Source organism: Dendrobates tinctorius, unplaced genomic scaffold (genome assembly GCF_039654945.1).
Source record: "Dendrobates tinctorius isolate UK_male_01 unplaced genomic scaffold, ASM3965494v1 ptg000019l, whole genome shotgun sequence".
NCBI classification, from domain to species: Eukaryota; Metazoa; Chordata; class Amphibia; order Anura; family Dendrobatidae; genus Dendrobates; species Dendrobates tinctorius.
The window spans coordinates 51,432,501-51,450,877 of record NW_027361687.1 but is presented as its reverse complement, the minus strand read 5'-3'; the positions used below and the strand labels follow the sequence as shown (position 1 = coordinate 51,450,877).

General features: G+C 44.8%; 1 protein-coding gene across 1 annotated transcript in view; it reads left to right on the top strand.

Moving 5' to 3' along the window:
- Nucleotides 1–10,237: 10,237 nt before the first annotated feature.
- Nucleotides 10,238–18,377, top strand: part of TMOD4 (tropomodulin 4) — a 52,954-nt gene continuing 44,814 nt past the window's right edge. The window contains exon 1 of the mRNA XM_073567014.1: nucleotides 10,238–10,390. The gene's annotated coding sequence lies outside the window, so the exon portion shown is untranslated. The remainder of the gene's footprint in view (nucleotides 10,391–18,377) is intronic.

Below are 18,377 nucleotides of genomic sequence, written 5' to 3'. Positions count from 1 at the left end.
CAAAGCACATTGCCATGTAATAGAAAAAATTTCCACCTCTTCAAAGTACCGTGACTAATTTCACCATCCACTGCGCTCGCAGAGCGCCCCATATATAGCCCTCCCCCAAGCTCATCCCAGAACAGACATTTACTTTATCTACATTTTACTGTCTCCAGATTTCACCCCATCAGATGAGTGCTTTCTGTGGGACCCATGTTTTCCACCATTACAGATCGTTAGCCATTGGATTTCTGTCGCTGCACAGCGAGAATCCCGAACCTTACTTCCGGCCGTCTCCCATTCCTCTCCAGCCGCAGAGGAGCTTGCTCAGCAAACTCGTCAGTCCCGGCGCTCTGTCCAGACCAGCTCCGTGCGTTTGCTTGCTGCTGCTACCTCTGGCACAGCTATGGCAATGCATGCTGCTCAGCAGCGAGATTCTCCAGGGACTAAGTCCTCATGTCGGGCCACTGAGCATGCCTGTGGTGTGATCTCCCATTGGAGATCGAAGGTCACGTGCTCAGGCCCTGCTTGTGTTCGGATTGGCCCATCCGAGAAGCCAGGAAGGTCCCGGATGCTCGCGGCTATAAAAGGTTCGCATGGCCGCTCGGCCATGTGCTAGGATAGCCAGTATTTTCTGACTATAAGGAGTGAGTGATGGATGCACGTATGAATGTCTCTGGTGACTGACTCATTATGAAACCCCTACCTTTGGTACGCATGTGTTGTGCAGCCTAGCCTGCTAGTGCCCAGGCTTAGGCGTAGGTAGGACAGAGTTGAGTCAGATATTAGTCACTATCAGTGACTTGGCACGCCTCAGAGGAAGTGCTCCGCACTCCTTAGCCAGCGTCTATAGCAGCGTTCGTGGCAGCGACGCCGCGCGCTCAGTGGCCTAGAAGGACTCTAACTCCATGCCTTGGGGTGGAGTTCTGTGGCTGTTTGCTGTGCGCTCTGTGGCCGGGCTCTGTGAGCTAATCAGGCCCCGACATTAACTTTCAAGCGGCTGTGCGGTTCTGTGAAGTAACAGAATCTGCTCCTGTTCACACTGGGTGACGTAACCCACGCCATTACCTAGCAGCAGTGTACCACTTCTGCACGGTGGAACCCGGGCTGCGAACGCACTCTCTACTATTTTATAATCTGGTGCGTTCCACCAGCCATAACACAGATGACTTAGCTTAGTTAAGGGACAGACACATTGACTGCCAGCTAAGCTCAAACACGGGCCTACATCGCACTGTCCGCTGAGCTCACCCATGGGCCTACATCTCACTGTCTGCTGAGCTCACCCACGGGCCTACATCTCCCTGTCTTGGCCTACATCTCACTGTCCGCTGCCTACAGCTTATTTGAAGCACACATGTTTACTGTCCGTTAAGACCAGCCAAGGGCCGTCCTTGCCCATCTAGATATAGATATATAGCACAACATCAGACTATACCCATTAATCACCGAGCCCTGTGTTGACTATTTCCTCACCCACCACCATATTTAAATTACAGGAATACATATAGGATAAAGACACTGGTCTTGGCTCTGCCCGCCCTCAGTAATGGCCGACACTGTTGTGTCCATGGCACTGCCTGCCCTCAGTAATGGTCTGCACTTGTGTTTATGGCTCTGCCTCTTGTCTGCAGCACAGACTATACCCATTAAACACTGAGACTTTTGCTGACCAATTACACACCCATCTTATTATTTATATTATGGGATTACATATAGGATAAGGCTCCAGGTAAACTCTTCCGCACATCACTATTCATCATCATAGGCAATGTAGATGAGCAAATGATGGGTATATATGTAATGACAATGCAGCATCACCAGGGTGAGACATCAAGCAGGGCAGAATATAAAAAACTAAAGGCTGCCATATATACAGGGGACAGCCCTATACAGGCGTATAGTGATCCAAACAGGTGAACAGCCATATATACTGGGATTCCTGAGTAAAGCTATATCATGTGTATACCAGAGTAGCACTATATTTCCGGGGTACAATCATACATATAGAGGAAGTGCCATATATACCGGGGTACACCCATATACTGGGGTACTGCTATAATTCCAGGGTAGAACCATACATATAGAGGAAGTGCCATATATACCGGGGTACATTCATATATACTGGGGTACTGCTATAGCTTAGGGGTATAACATGTATAGGGTGAGTGTCATAGAAGCTGGGGTACAGCAATAACTCAGGGGTAAAACATATATTGGTGAAGTGAACATATTCCCGGCAGAACTGGCATGGATAGGTAGGATCCGTATATGTGGCGCCCCTGAGGCTCAGTCGCCACAGAGGTACTGCACTTTCTCCTAAGGTGTAGTGCCCCGGCATCCAGTTAAGTTGGAGGCTCCTGACCATGCTCCAACACTCGCACCCCACACAATAGAGTAGTTCAGCAAAACCACATTGCGGCTCCTTGCTTAGAGAGAAGGACGTGGGTTAGAGGAAGAACCCTGCCTAGAAGTTCTAAGCGCAAGGCCGGGGCCCGGTCCCCGAGGTTGTATGGACACTTATGGTTCTGCAGCAGACACCGTTGGAGTAGTGGGCTGTAAATGCACTACTCCCATCTAAGACTTGAGGGCACAACAGCAACACGGATAGAGAGCTGGGACTTAGGAGTAGAGAGTCCCCAAAGCAAGCTACAGCTGTCTGCCATTCTTGGGAACATCTGTCAGGAGGAACTCCAGTGTAACACAGTACTAGGAGATCTTCACACTTAAAGGCGCTATAGAGGAGACGTTCAGGAAAGGCACATAAGTTGACGGAGTGTGGAAGGGAGCATTCCATCTTGCCTGGAGGTTGACTGAGTCCCTGACCCGGAGGACATGGCACAGAAGTGGGCACTACAGACTGTGAGTAAAGCTTTGGAACTACATGCCCTAGTGTCCTCCATTCCTTCCTGCGTCCATCCGCCTGGCACTGCTACTTCCCCTGCGCCGGACACTACACCATCTAAGTGTCTCCACATCTACACTGCCCTGGGACAACAGCCCTGCCTGTGGAGGGCTATACCATCCTTGCTGCACCACACCATCTGTCCCAGAGGATCTGTCTGCAGCGTCGGCTTAACACCTCCCTTGCCGAACACCACAGGTGGCGTCACAAACTATTCATTTAACAACATTCAAACCATTCACATCTTCCTATTACTTGGGCGCCCAGGGCCACGGTCCGGGTCACCTCCACTGTGACACATCCCACTGATACCGGCCCGGTACCGAGTACCCCGCAGCCCTGGGAGGGCGACCCATATACACCGCATGTTAAATATATATCACAGGGCAGGATGTCAAACACAGGTACTACATAGGAGGAAAGTAATAGCGCATCATCAGTAATGTCACTTCAGTAATCCGCATTTTTTTTCTTCCCCACCTATGAAATAATGGCAGATGCTTCACACTGCCCAGCCCACTCAATGTCGTATAGTGCCAGGGCTCGTGTAATACCATACACTTTACTGAATTATCTGATTAATCGGTCATGCATTATGCAAAATATCTGTATATCCGCCACATATTCAACAGTAGATATGTACTGGCCATGTATTACGATCGGCCATGTATGATACAAAAATATCTAGATAATGGAATATTGATATATCAGCCATGAATCCTACAGCTATATTTATATATCGTGTATTATACACAGTGTCTGATATATATAGATATTAGTATAGATATATAAATTAATAAAGACCCATATATAGTATAATACAAAATGTATATCTGCCTAATAGTATTTTAATGTCCAGTGGTCTGAGGTCAAAGAGGACCACTCAACTTCAGTCAGTCCTATTTATGTTTCTTCCTCTGATACCCCACCTATAACCTATGTCATTTCCTCCCTACCTTCAGACCACTACCCCTTGGATCACCTTTCGTCCACCTCCCCACTCTCCACCCCCCATCTTCTGCTATATGGTCACTCCCTCCCTTTCAGCGTCATGTCAGCTTCCCCCTATCCCTGCGGAGGGTCCAGCTGATACTGGAGGACTGCATTACCTATTTACCGTTAGATGAATTCGCTGTAAATAATCGTTGTTAGGAATCGACCGGTAAGGCCTGTTACACACATACGTCTTTTACATCAGCTGCAATCCGCGAAAATGGCGGGACACGGATCCGCAACCGTTTTGAAAGCAACTTGTGCTACTGGACCGTTGCTTTGACGGATCTGGGGTAGGCAGAAATTTAAAGGAACCCGTGCCTGGGGGGGGGGGGAGAGAGATTTTTCCAGCTGGCAGAATGGGATTTAGGGTTAAATTTCCAGCAAAGGCAATGCTTCCGGGCATGCGCAGTGACAAATGCGGATCCGGCCAGTCTAAAAAACGTTTTATTGTCCGTCATGTCAGTGGACGCCAAAATTTTGGCGGATCCGTAAAAAAACGGATCCAACATCAAGATCCACCGATAATGCAAGTCAATGGTAAAAAAACGGATCCGCCAAGAAAAATGGCGGATCTGTTTTTTGGCAAAACGGCGGATTTTGACTGATGGAGACAAACGGATGTGTGAAACAGGCCTAAGTCCCCGTTTTTCAGGGCATATGGGTTACATCCTCAGTTTAGTTCATTTAATAGAAATTGCCCTTCTGGATTAACGGAAGAGGAATGGTTTTCATCTTCTATTGCTACCATATGGCAGGGGGTTATGAATAATTTGAGGAAGATGGGCTCCAAATATAAGAGTGTGGCTGATCAGAGACGTTTGGTGGGTCCCGACCTTTGTGTTGGTGACTTGGAGTGACTGTCCTCTATGAACATTAAGCTGAAGGTTCCGTCTTGGAAACTGGGTCCCAGGTTTATCGGTCCTTATAAGATCATAGCCATTGTTAATCCCGTAGCATTTCACCTTGCTTTACCGCCTACCTTTAGGATCCATAATGTATTTCATCGATCTCTCCTCAAAAAATACGATGCATCTTCAGTACCATCACCACTGCCACCATCTCCTGTCATTGTCGATGGAAACTTGGAGTTTCAGATAGCGAAGATCTTGGATTCTCATCTTGTTTGTTGCTTCAGTATCTGGTACAGTACATTGGAGGGGGTACCGTCCTGAGGAGAGGATGTGGGTACCAGCATCTGATGTTCATACGGCCAAACTGTTCCTGTCTTTTCACGTGGCACACCCCGATAAGCCTGGTCCTGAGGTTCCGAAGGTCCCTTGTAGAAGAGAGGGTACTGTTATGGTGTTACCGCAACAGTGTGGAGACAGAAGACCACAGCGTCTGATTGCTCCTAATCTGGCGCTGAGAATAAGCACTTCATTTTAATGGTGTTTATTCCTTCTGGCAAAATAGGGGTTAATCAGCCGTGTTGGAAATCTCTGTGCTCGCAGCTGAGCTCAGTTTGTCACTCCTTTCCCCTTTATAATTTGGGCTTTGTTGCCAATCCTTATCAGAGCTAGCATTTGCTGCATGGCTTCCAGAGGGAGAGGTGTTCATATGAGGAAAGTTGAAGGAGTTATCTGTGACTGTTGCTTGGTTTGGATGTGTGGTAATTCCCTATCTTTCTCAGTTTTGGTTTATTCCCCTACCTCCACACCCCGTTGCATTCCTCTGTTATACAGTGGGGGAAAAAAGTATTTAGTCAGCCACCAATTGTGCAAGTTCTCCCACTTAAAAAGATGAGAGAGGCCTAACATTGACATCATAGGTAGACAACAACTATGAGAGTCAAAAATCCAGAAAATCACCTTGTCTGATTTTGGCAAGATTTATTTAGCAAATTATGGTGGAAAACAAGTATTTGGTCACCTAAAAACATGCAAGATTTTTGGCTCTCACAGACCTGTAGCTTCTTCTTTAAGAGGCTCTTCTGTCCTCCACTGATTACCTGTAGTAATGGCACCTGTTTTAACCTGTTATCAGTATAAAAGATAACTGTCCACAACCTCAAACAGTCACACTCCAAACTCCACTCTGGTGAAGACCAAAGAGCTGTCGAAGGACACCAGAAGCAAAATTGTAGCCCTGCAGCAGGCTGGGAAGTCTGAATCTGCAATAGGCAAGCAGCCTGATGGGATGAAATCAACTATGGGAGCAATAATAAGAAAATGGAAGACATACAAGACCACTGATAATCTCCCTCGATCTGGGGCTCGATGCAAGATCTCACCCTGTGAAGTCCAAATAATCACAAGAACAGTTAGCAAAAATCCCAGAACCACACAGGGGTACCTAGTGAATGATCTGCATAGAGCTGGGACCACTGTAACAAAGGCTACCATCAGTAAAACACTACACCGCCAGGGACTCTGATCCTGCAGTCCCAGATGTGTCTCCCTGCTTAAGCAAGTACATGTCCGAGCCCATCTGATATTTGCTAGAGAGCATTTGGATTATCCAGAAGAGTATTGGGAGAATGTCATATGGTCTGATGAAACCAAAGTAGAACTGTTTGGTAGAAACAAACTCATCGTGTTTGGAGGAGACAGAATGCTGAGTTGTTTTCGAAAAGCACCATACCTACTGTGAAGCATGGGGGTGGCAACATCATGCTTTGGGGCTGTTTCTCTGCAAAGGGACCAGGATGACTGATCTGTGTACATGAAAGAATGAATGGGGCCATGTATCGTGAGATTTTCAATGCAAACCTCCTTCCATCAGCAATGTGAATGGGTCTTTCAGCATGACAATGATCCCAAGCACACTGCCAGGGAAACGAAGGAGTGGCTTTGTAAGAAGCATACAAAGGTCCTGAAGTGGCCTAGCCAGTCTCCGGATATTAACCCCATAGAAAACCTTTGGAGGAATTTGAAAGTTTGTGTTGCCCAGTACCAGGCTCAAAACATCACTGCTCTAGAGGAGATCTGCATGGAGGAATGAGCAAAGATACCACCAACAGTGTGTGCCAACCTTGTGAAGACTTACAGAAAACGTTTGACCGCTGTAACTGCCAACAAATGATATATAACAAAACATTGAGATGAACTTTTGTTAATGACCAAACACTTATTTTCCGCCATAATTTGCAAAATAAATCTTGACAAATCAGGCCAGGTGATTTTCTGGATTTGTTTTCTCATTTTGACTCTCATAGTTGTGGTCTACCTATTATGTCAATTACAGGCCTCATCTTTTTAAGTGGGAGAACTTGCACAATTGGTGGCTGACTAAATACTTTTTCCCAACTGTATGTGAGTGAATATTTTGTATGCCTGGAGTTTTCTGTTAACCCTTGTCCGTGTTGCCTTGTTTGTCAGATTGGGGTACTACGGTGCACAGTAGCAGCCCTCTTCCCTGGGTGGGGGAAGAGAACAAACAGAGGGTTGACTCAGAAGATAAGGCAAGGGTGGAGGCCCTGGCATCTTAACCTTCAGAAGTATCCCGGGGAATAGGGCGAGCTAGGGCACCCCATAGTCTTAAGGCCCCTTTACATTTAGCGATGCACCAGCGATCCCGACAATGATACGACCCGGTCAGGATCGCTGGTGCATCGCTAAATGGTCGCTAGTGAGCTGTCACACAGGCAGATCTCACAGCGATGCAGCAGCGATAGAGCAGACGATACTTACCTTTCAGACGCGGCGATCCTGACGTCCTCCCGTCCGCCTCCATGCGTCGCTCGTCGGCGCCAGCAGGAAGCCCAGCAGGAAGCGCCCGACGAGAAATGGAGCTGCGCGATCAACGACAGACAGCGGGGGAGCCGGTCGGAGGTAAGTATCACACATAGCGATATCGCTAGCGATATCGCTGCTGTGTCACCAAATCGGTGATGCTTTAGCGTTATTGCTAGCGATATCGCTATGTGTAAAACCCCCTTAAGTGACAGGGAAGGAGACCCTGATAATAATAATAATGATTTTTATTTATATAGCGCCAACATATTCCACAGCACTTTACAATTAAGAGGGAACATGTACAGACAATACTGTAAATTCAATACAATTTAAGACAATTTAAACAGTGACATTAGGAGTGAGGTCCCTGCTCGCAAGCTTACAATCTACAAGGAAATGGGGGGGACACAGTAGGTGAAAAGTGCTTGTTATTTCAGGTCTGGCAATTATATGATCCCAGGTCACCCGACAGCTGTGTCGTGACACCAGGGGAAAATGGCACCTGGTAATAGATATAACCTTTTTAACTAGTTTTCTATAGAGAAAAAGGTTCAAGATGGAAACTATCCGGTCTGTCATAGCGATTTTACTAAAAGAGGCCTTCCTGACAACCATAGATCTTCAGGATGCATGCTAGCACATTCCAATTCTGCCAGCCCATTGCACGTTTCTTCGCTTGGTCATTCAAGTGGGGTCTCAGATATTCCACTTCCAAATTACCTGTCTTCCATTTAGTTTGGCAGCAGCTTCAAGTGTCTACCAAAGTTCTTGCCACAGGTTTAAGGTTGAGCGAAATATGTCATGCCATATCTTGGCAACTTGTTGGTGAACGTTTCATATGAGAAGTTGAGGAATCCTCTTCAGATAACTGAGTCTTCTTATGTCCTAGGGTTTTCTGATCAATTAAGCCAAGTCCCAGCTCTCGCCCTCCAAGGAGCTAAAGTTTCTGGGCTTTACTATCAATACATATGACATATCAATCTGGCCGTGCAACAAAGGAATTCTAAGGGTATGTGCACACTTTGCGGTTTCTGCTGCCGTTTTGGCTCTGCAGAAACGCAGCAGATTCTGCTGCGTTGTACAGTACCTTTATTTCCTATGGAAATTAAGAAAAGCTGTGCACACGCTACGTTTTTTTCCGCGCGGTTTTGCTGCGGGTTACAATCCGCAGCATGTCAATTGTTTGGTGCAGAAACGCTGCAGTTTTACACCTCATCCATTATGAGGTGTAAAACCGCAGGGCAAAACCGCAGATAAACCGCAGTTTTCCCTACAAAATCCGCAGAGACAAAAACTATGTGTGCACATAGCCTAAAGCTACAACGCAGTAAAGCTCATCTGATCCACAGCTGTCAAGTCAACATTTTATTTATTCTGCTTTGCTTATTTAGCACCGTTAATTCTGCAGCGCTTTAAGGACATTGTCATCACTGTTCACGTTGTGGCTCACAATCTACATTCGCTATCAATATGTCTTTGGAGTGTGGGAGGAAACCCACGCAAACACGGGGAGAACATAGACTCTTGGCAGTTATTGTCCTTGGTGGGATTTGAACCCAGGTCCCCAACACTGCAAGGCTACAGTGCTAACCACTTATCTCAGCATGAGATCAGCAGTGAATGTTTTAGGAGCCTTCACTCCCTCAATACCAGTTATTCAACTACTAAACACCAGTTACTTATTCAAATCTGTGAAAATTGGCTATTTGCCACTTTGATGAACGTTCTGATGCCCAGGACCCGTTTGGGCCAGGCTAAAGTCACCTGAATTTGATGTGGGGCACCCTGATCTATGTGTCTGCAGTGTGAGATCAGGGGGCCAAAGTCATTTAACCATTTCAATAATGCCTTTCAGTGCCCATTTTTATGCCAGGTTTATAACGTTTGTAGCTGCTTTTAATCTTATTCACATCAGGGCTCCTCGCTGCATTGTATTTTATTGTTGTAATTTTTTATGCTTGTCGTTAAACCTGTAAAAAAACAAAAAAACAAAAATAAGAAACCAACTTCAATATCGTTAAGCCTTCAGCAAAAGAGTGCTAGAGCAAGCAGCTGGCTCCTGTTCCCTACCTTAAAATTTTCGATTATCGATTTTCGATATTACAGACCCCATTATGTGCTGCTGTAGGACGTCCAGGAAAGTGTAAAATTTGCTTAACTGAAACTTCGTTCCCTGGGGTCCGCAGGCAGCACAGACCTCCCTCCTTATTGTTTAAATGTCTGCATGAACATACATATTGTGTAGGATAGGGAAGTGGTCGATTACTTGTGGTTAATTAGGTGAAATAATTAGATATTAACCTAATATATGCTGCCTATAGACTCCAGGAAATGGAAATTTAATTTATCAAAACTTTATGCAATTTTCATTTTGAAAAAAAAAAAATCCAACTTTTCAATGAATTTTATTTATTTTGTTTATTTTATTGTCATTTATTTTCATTTTAATTTATTATGTCTTAATACTATTTATTTTTTAACTATAACATAATTTTTTTTATTAAATTATATTATTGTAAATTATGTAATTTTTTATCCAAATGCACCATGATAAAAAAAAAATCAACTTAAATTTCTCTAAAATCTTTTTATGCAGCTCTTCTTCGCTTCAATTCAGACTCGGATTTGCGAATCTTCAGAGTTGGTCAAAATGCCTACGAATAATTTTTTTGGGTGTAGTTATCAGTAAACACCCACTAGGTGTCTACAGGGGCACATGAAAATTCGGACGCCAACTGTAGCCTAATGACAGCCGGGTCACACCCCTTCCAAAAGTATCCCCTTATGAGGATTTGTCAGAACCCCCTGACACAGCAGGCAGGAGAGTGACAAGGTAAGCGTGCTCATTTTAGGATCCCAAATTTATTTATTTTTTTTGCTTCTTATTTTTACTGTTTTTGTTTTTCCCCTAAGAGACACATTTTTATATTTTACAAGTTTATAATTTGTAGGTTTTTTATTACTTGTATACGATTAAGAAAATTCCTTCAATTCTATGTTGTTCAAAGCTATTTTCCTTTGTTTTTGCATTTTATTTTTGGTTTGAGATCTATGTGTATGGTGAAATATTAGTGTGGGGGGGGGTTGGTGGTGCCAGAAATATGGCATTTTTAGGGGCCTGTGACCCCTCTGCGCTACCTTTGACTGATATTCCTGGACCAGAGCTCGCATTTTGCCTCCTGAATCCATTATCTATTTTTGTATTTTTTAAATGTATTTTTATGCTCCCAATAAATTTATTTTGGGACTTGTAGTTCTACAAATGCACCTGAATGGTGTAAATCCCGGTGTATGTCACCGTTCTTACAGTAAAAATCCCTATGGGGCAAGCGCTGGGCTCCCAATGCAGCTGTTGGATTGTCTTACAGATTTAAGGGCCTTGCTCGGAGGATTATTTTTAACAAGGGCCCCCCTAGGGGGAGTAGACGCAGACAGGTGGTTATATATACTGCCAGTGTGGGGTGAGATCTCCCTTCATTTATCACAAACATCTTTGCCTGTAGCAACCAATCCGAGCTCTGGTTTTAGTTTTAAAATGGCTCTGGTAAAATCAAAGTGGCGCTGTGATTGGTTGCTATGGAAAGTGTTTTGTCACAGTAAAACGCTGCAACCAATCAGAGTCCAACTCACAATTGTTAAACTGCCAAAATGAAAACTGCAGTCTGATTGGTACAGTCAACTGTGGCTTTGTCACAGTGTTGAATCTGCACCGATACATTGTGACGAACTGAGGGAGAGATTTGTGTTGCTGATCTGTTTGGCGTTAGTGGATTTCTGCCACTTTAAGGCTATGTGCACACACTGCGGATTGGTCTGTGGATTTTCATCTGCAGAACCGCAGGTAAAATACCTGCGGTTTTACCAGCGGTTTTGCCCTGCGGTTTGCCACCTGGACAATGGAATAGGTGGCAAACCGCAGCAGAATCCGCAGAAAGAATTGACATGTCAATTGTTTCTGCGGATTCAAATCCGCAGCATGTGTACAGCAGAATGTAAGTCCCATAGGATAACATGCTACTGTACACTGTCTGCAGAACTGCTGCAGTTCTGCTGCGACCAAAACCACAGCGGAACTGCAGCAAAAACCGCAGCGTGTGCACATAGCCTAACGCTTTGTTGTACCCTGAGGCAGCTGTTGACCATAACACTCAATGGGTTAATAGTCTGGGGTGACCTCTTTTGACACAGCGGTGCAGATGGAAAGTGATCATCTCCAGCTCTGGGCAGCACATCCCGCACCCAGCGGCTATATCCTCAGACCTGATTGATAAATGGCGGCATCCTCAACACTTCTGTAAAGCTCCGCCAACTGTATCCCACATGATGGGATTAGATACACGGCTCAGCCAACGGTATCCCACCTGATGGGATTAGATACACGGCTCAGCCATCGGTATCCCACATGATGGAATTAGATACACAGCTCAGCCATCGGTATCCCACATGATGGAATTAGATACACGGCTCAGCCAACGGTATCCCACCTGATGGGATTAGATACACGGCTCAGCCATCGGTATCCCACATGATGGAATTAGATACACAGCTCAGCCATCGGTATCCCACCTAATGGGGTTAGATACACGGCTCAGCCATCGGTATCCCACCTGATGGGGTTAGATACATGGCTCAGCCATCGGTATCCCACCTGATGGGGTTAGATACATGGCTCAGCCATCGGTATCCCACCTGATCGGATTAGATACACGGCTCAGCCATCGGTATCCCATATGATGGAATTAGATACACAGCTCAGCCAACGGTATCCCACCTGATGGGATTAGATACACGGCTCAGCCATCGGTATCCCACCTGATGGGGTTAGATACATGGCTCAGCCATCGGTATCCCACATGGTGGAATTAGATGCACGGCTCAGCCAACGGTATCCCACATGATGAGATTAGATACACAGGTCAGCAGTCTGTATCATACATGGTAGGATTAGATACACTATCACACAGGATAGGATTAGATACATGGTTCAGCATACGGTATTACACAGGAGAGGATTAGATACATGGCTCAGCAGACAGTATCACAGAGGATAGGATTAGATACACGGCTCAGTAGACAGTATCACACAGGATAGGATTAGATACATGGCTCAGCAGTCAGTGTCACACAGGATAGGATTAGATACACAGCTCAGTAGTCAGTATCACACAGGATAGGATTAGATACACAGCTCAGCAGACATTATCACACAGGATAGGATTAGATACACGGCTCAGCAGACAGTATCACACAGGACAGGGTTAGAAACACAGCTCAGCAGACAGTATCACACAGGACAGGGTTAGAAACACAGCTCAGCAGACAGTATCACACAGGATAGGATTAGATACATGGCTCAGCAGACAGTATCACACAGGATAGGATTAGATACACAGCTCAGCAGTCGGTATCACACAGGATAGGATTAGATACACGGATACACGGCTCTGCAGACAGTATCACACAGGATAGGATTAGATACGAAGCTCAGCAGTCAGTATCGCATGCTGTAGATTAGATACACGGCTCAGTAGACAGTATCACACAGGATAGGCTTAGATACATGGCTCAGCAGTCAGTATCACACAGGATAGGATTAGATACACAGCTCAGCAGTCAGTATCATACATGGTAGGATTAGATACACAGCTCAGCAGACACTCTCACATAGGATAGGATTAGATACACGGCTCAGCAGACAGTATCACACAGGATAGGATTAGATACACGGCTCAGCAGTGAGTATCACACAGGATATGATTAGATACACGGCTCAGCAGTCAGTATCATACATGATAGGATTAGATACACGGCTGAGCAGTCAGTATCACACATGGTAGGATTAGATACACGGCTCAGCAGTGAGTATCACACAGGATAGGATTAGATATACATCTCAGCAGACAGTACCACACATGGTAGGATTAGATACACGGCTCAGCAGTCAGTATCACACAGGATAAGATTAGATACACAGCTCAGCAATCAGTAACACACAGGATAGGATTAGATACACGGCTCAGCAGTCAGTATCACACAGGAGAGGATTAGATACACAGCTCAGCAGTCAGTATCACACAGGATAGGATTAGATACATGGCTCAGCAGTCAGTATCACACAGGATAGGATTAGATACACAGCTCAGCAGTCAGTATCACACAGGATAGGATTAGATACACGGCTCAGCAGTCAGTATCACACAGGATAGGATTAGATACACAGCTCAGCAGTCAGTATCACATAGGATAGGATTAGATACACGGCTCAGCAGACAGTATCACACAGGATAGGATTAGATACACGGCTCAGCAGTGAGTATCACACAGGATATGATTAGATACACGGCTCAGCAGTCAGTATCATACATGATAGGATTAGATACACGGCTGAGCAGTCAGTATCACACATGGTAGGATTAGATACACGGCTCAGCAGTGAGTATCACACAGGATAGGATTAGATATACATCTCAGCAGACAGTACCACACATGGTAGGATTAGATACACGGCTCAGCAGTCAGTATCACACAGGATAAGATTAGATACACAGCTCAGCAATCAGTAACACACAGGATAGGATTAGATACACGGCTCAGCAGTCAGTATCACACAGGAGAGGATTAGATACACAGCTCAGCAGTCAGTATCACACAGGATAGGATTAGATACATGGCTCAGCAGTCAGTATCACACAGGATAGGATTAGATACACAGCTCAGCAGTCAGTATCACACAGGATAGGATTAGATACACTGCTCAGCAGTCAGTATCACACAGGATAGGATATGTTACGTGGTACATAACATATAATCGGAGTGATAGTTGACCCACAGCTGGGTATCTATGAATAAGTCTGGTTGGGGGTTACTTTCAGGGTCTTGGCCATCCTCTTGCGGTGGGGGTTAGGGGTAATATGACTGACAGGTGCTCCTGTGGCTGTCGCTCCTTTACTCCATTTAAATCTCTCTGTCCTACACATTGCGTATCCACAAAGCTCCACAAACCCATGTGAGGTGAAACTGGGGGCGAACCCGAAAATATCCCACTTCCCTCAGTGACGGTAAAAGCTGATGCCTCCCATAGGGGCCACAAAGTGTGAGGCCTGGGATTTCCTTAACTTAAGGCCCCGTCACACATAGCAGCGATCTCGCTAGTGAGATCGCTGAGTCACAAGTTTTGTGACACTACAGCGATCTCACCAGCGAGATCGCTGTGTGTGACAGCGATCAGCGACCGGCCCCCCTGCCGGTATCGCTGATCGCTATGGTAAACCTCTGCACATTTCTTCCATCGCTGGTCTCCTGCTGGCCAGCATGCATTGCTGCGTGTGACAAGCGGGAGACCAGCGATCAGCTGGTAACTAACGTACACATCGGGTATCCACGTGACGCACGTCCCTTGGATACCCGATGTGTACCTTAGTTACCAGCTCCATACATCAGCGCGCTGGTAACTAACGTACACAGCGACGCCGCGCGCTCAGCGTCGCTGGTCCTGATCGCTGGTGAAGCTGCCTGTTTGACAGCTCACCAGCGATCATGTAGCGACTCAGCAGCGATCCTGACAAGGTCGTATCGTTGTCGGGATCGCTGGTGAGTCGCTATGTGTGACTCCAGTCTTAGTGAAGAGGACATACAGAGGTGTGAAAGTGTTTGCCTCCTTCCTTATTTCCTATTCTTTTGCATGTTTGTCACACTTAAATGTCTGAGATCACCTAACAAATGGAAATATTAGACAAGGATAACACAAGTAACACAAAATGCAGTTTATAAATAAAAGGGAAAAAGAAATCCAAACCTATACTGCTCCCTAAACCTAATAACTCGTTGCGCCGCCATTGGCAGCAACAACTGCAATCAAGCATTTGCAGTAACTGGCAATGAGTCTTTCGCATTGCTCTAGATCAGGGATAGGCATTTAATCTTCCTGAGGGGCCACATGAGAGACCATGAATGTTGTGGAGGGCCGAACTTAAAAAGACGAAATTAATTCTACTCAATATTAATATCAATATATTATAATTATATTATTGATAATTGTATTAATTGTATCACTTATTATTGAGCAGAATTATGTATGCTGACATTCTCCTAAATATCGTTTGAACCCAATTACAGCCGCTTCTGTATATCATATGAGCCCCCTTATATACTGTAAGAACCCCATACAGCCTCCCTATATACACTGCATGAGCCCCACACAGCCTCACTATATAGAGCTCAAGCCCCACACAGCCTTCCCATATACTGGGAAGTCCACAGGCCGGACTGAGACAGCCAAAAGGCCAGATGTGGCCTGCGGGCCGCACTTTGCCCAGGTCTGCTCTAGAGGAATGTGGGCACACTTTCTGAGCATGAACCATCTTTTGAATTCATGCCACAGCATCTCAATGGGATTAATATCAAGACTTTGACTAGGCCACTCCAAAGTCTTAATTTTGTTCTTCTTAAACCATTCAGAGGTGGACTTGTTTGTGTGGTTTGGATCATTGTCCTACTGCATAACTAAAGTGCGCTTCACCTTGAGGTCACATTCTCCTTCAGGATTTTTGGTAGACAGCAGATTTCATTGTTCCATTTGCCACATCAAGTTTTCCAGGTCGTGAAGCAGCAAAACAGCCCCAGATCATCTCACTACACCACCATATTTTATTTTTGGTATGACGTTCCTTTTCTGAAATAATATGTTACTTCTACACCAGATATAATGGTAACATACACCTTCCAAAAAGTTGAACTTTTGTCTCGTTAGTCCATAGAGTATTCTCCCTAGAGTCTTGGGGATCATCAAGATGTTTTCTGGCAAAACGGAGATGAGCCTTTTTACTTATTGCTCAGCAGTGGTTTTCGTCTTGGAACTGCCATGCAGACCATTTTGCTCAGTCTCTTTCTTATGGTGGACTCATGAACACTGACCTTAACTGAGGCAAGTGAGGCCTACAGTTATTTTGGATGTTGTTATAGGGTGCTTTGTGACCTCTTGGATGTGTCGTTGCTGCGCTCTTGGGGTAATTTTGGTTGGCTAGCCACTCCTGGGAAGGTTCACCAGTGTTCCATGTTTTTTTTGTCATTTGTGGATTATGGCTTTCATTGTGGTTCACCGGTGTCCCAAAGCTTTAGAAATGGCTTTATAACCTTTTCCAGACTGACAGATCTCAATTATTTTGCTTCTTATTTATTCTTAAATTTCTTTGGATCATAGCATGATGCCTAGCTTTTGAGGATCTTTTGGTCTGCTTCACTTTGTCAGGCAGGTCCTATTTAAATTATTTCTTGACTGAGACCAGGAGTGGCAGAAATCAGGCTTGCGTGCGGATAGGGAAATTGAACTCCGCTTTCCAAAGATGTAATAAACCTGAGATATTTTATGTTTTAAGAGGGGGGGTAATCACTTTTTTTCACACAGGGCCCTGTAGGTTTGGATTTTTTCCCCTTAAAAATAGAGACCTTCATATAAAAACTGCATTGCCTAATATTTAAGTTTGATATGAGATCTGAAATATTTAAGCGTGAAAAGCATGCAAAAGAATAGGAAATCAGGAAGGGGGGCAAGCACTTTTTCACACAACTGTAGTAGATGATGGTACAGCTTATTACAGTCCTGGTCCTGTTGTTGGGAAATCCCGCTACCATGTCACATCTACATCATGTCATGCCCAATGATTTCCAGCAGAGCATTGTCCTATTACACTGCCCCTGGCAGCTAGCCTTCTCACAGAGCCTTGTGCCATCTCATTGGTGTATGGAGGTTGAAAGGTTAGTGGCAGTATAAAATGACACACCAATCCTTTTATTTTATGCGCAGATAACCTGTTATCAATTGAGTCTCCTTTGTTCTGCTGACAACTATTTTATGTGCTTCAGCTCCTTTACACTTGACCATTTTTTTCTGCTTCCAACATATGTACTTCACGAAATGAGGTACTGCTACACAGTGCCACTTCTCCTGTCCTGTATACTGGGTGTAATTCTCAGTATCTGTATTATTCTGTGTGTATATATATACACTGCACAGTACCACTTCTCCTGTCCTGTATACTGGGTGTATTTCTCAGTGTCTGTATTATTCTGTATATACAGTGCACAGTACCACTTCTCCTGTCCTGTATACTAGGTATAATTCTCAGTATCTGCATTATTCTGTATATACACTGCACAGCGCCACTTCTCCTGTCCTGTATACTGGGTGTAATTCTCAGTATCTGTATTATTCTGTATATATACACTGCACAGTACCACTTCTCCTGTCCTGTATACTGGGTATAATTCTCAGTATCTGTATTATTCTGTATATATACACTGCACAGTGCCACTTCTCCTGTCCTGTATACTGGGTGTAATTCTCAGTATCTGTATTATTCTGTGTGTATATATATACACTGCACAGTACCACTTCTCCTGTCCTGTATACTAGGTATAATTCTCAGTATCTGCATTATTCTGTATATACACTGCACAGCGCCACTTCTCCTGTCCTGTATACTGGGTGTAATTCTCAGTATCTGTATTATTCTGTATATACACTGCACAGTACCACTTCTCCTGTCCTGTATACTGGGTATAATTCTCAGTATCTGTATTATTCTGTATATATACACTGCACAGTGCCACTTCTCCTGTCCTGTATACTGGGTGTAATTCTCAGTATCTGTATTATTCTGTGTGTATATATATACACTGCACAGTACCACTTCTCCTGTCCTGTATACTAGGTATAATTCTCAGTATCTGCATTATTCTGTATATACACTGCACAGCGCCACTTCTCCTGTCCTGTATACTGGGTATAATTCTCAGTATCTGTATTATTCTGTATATATACA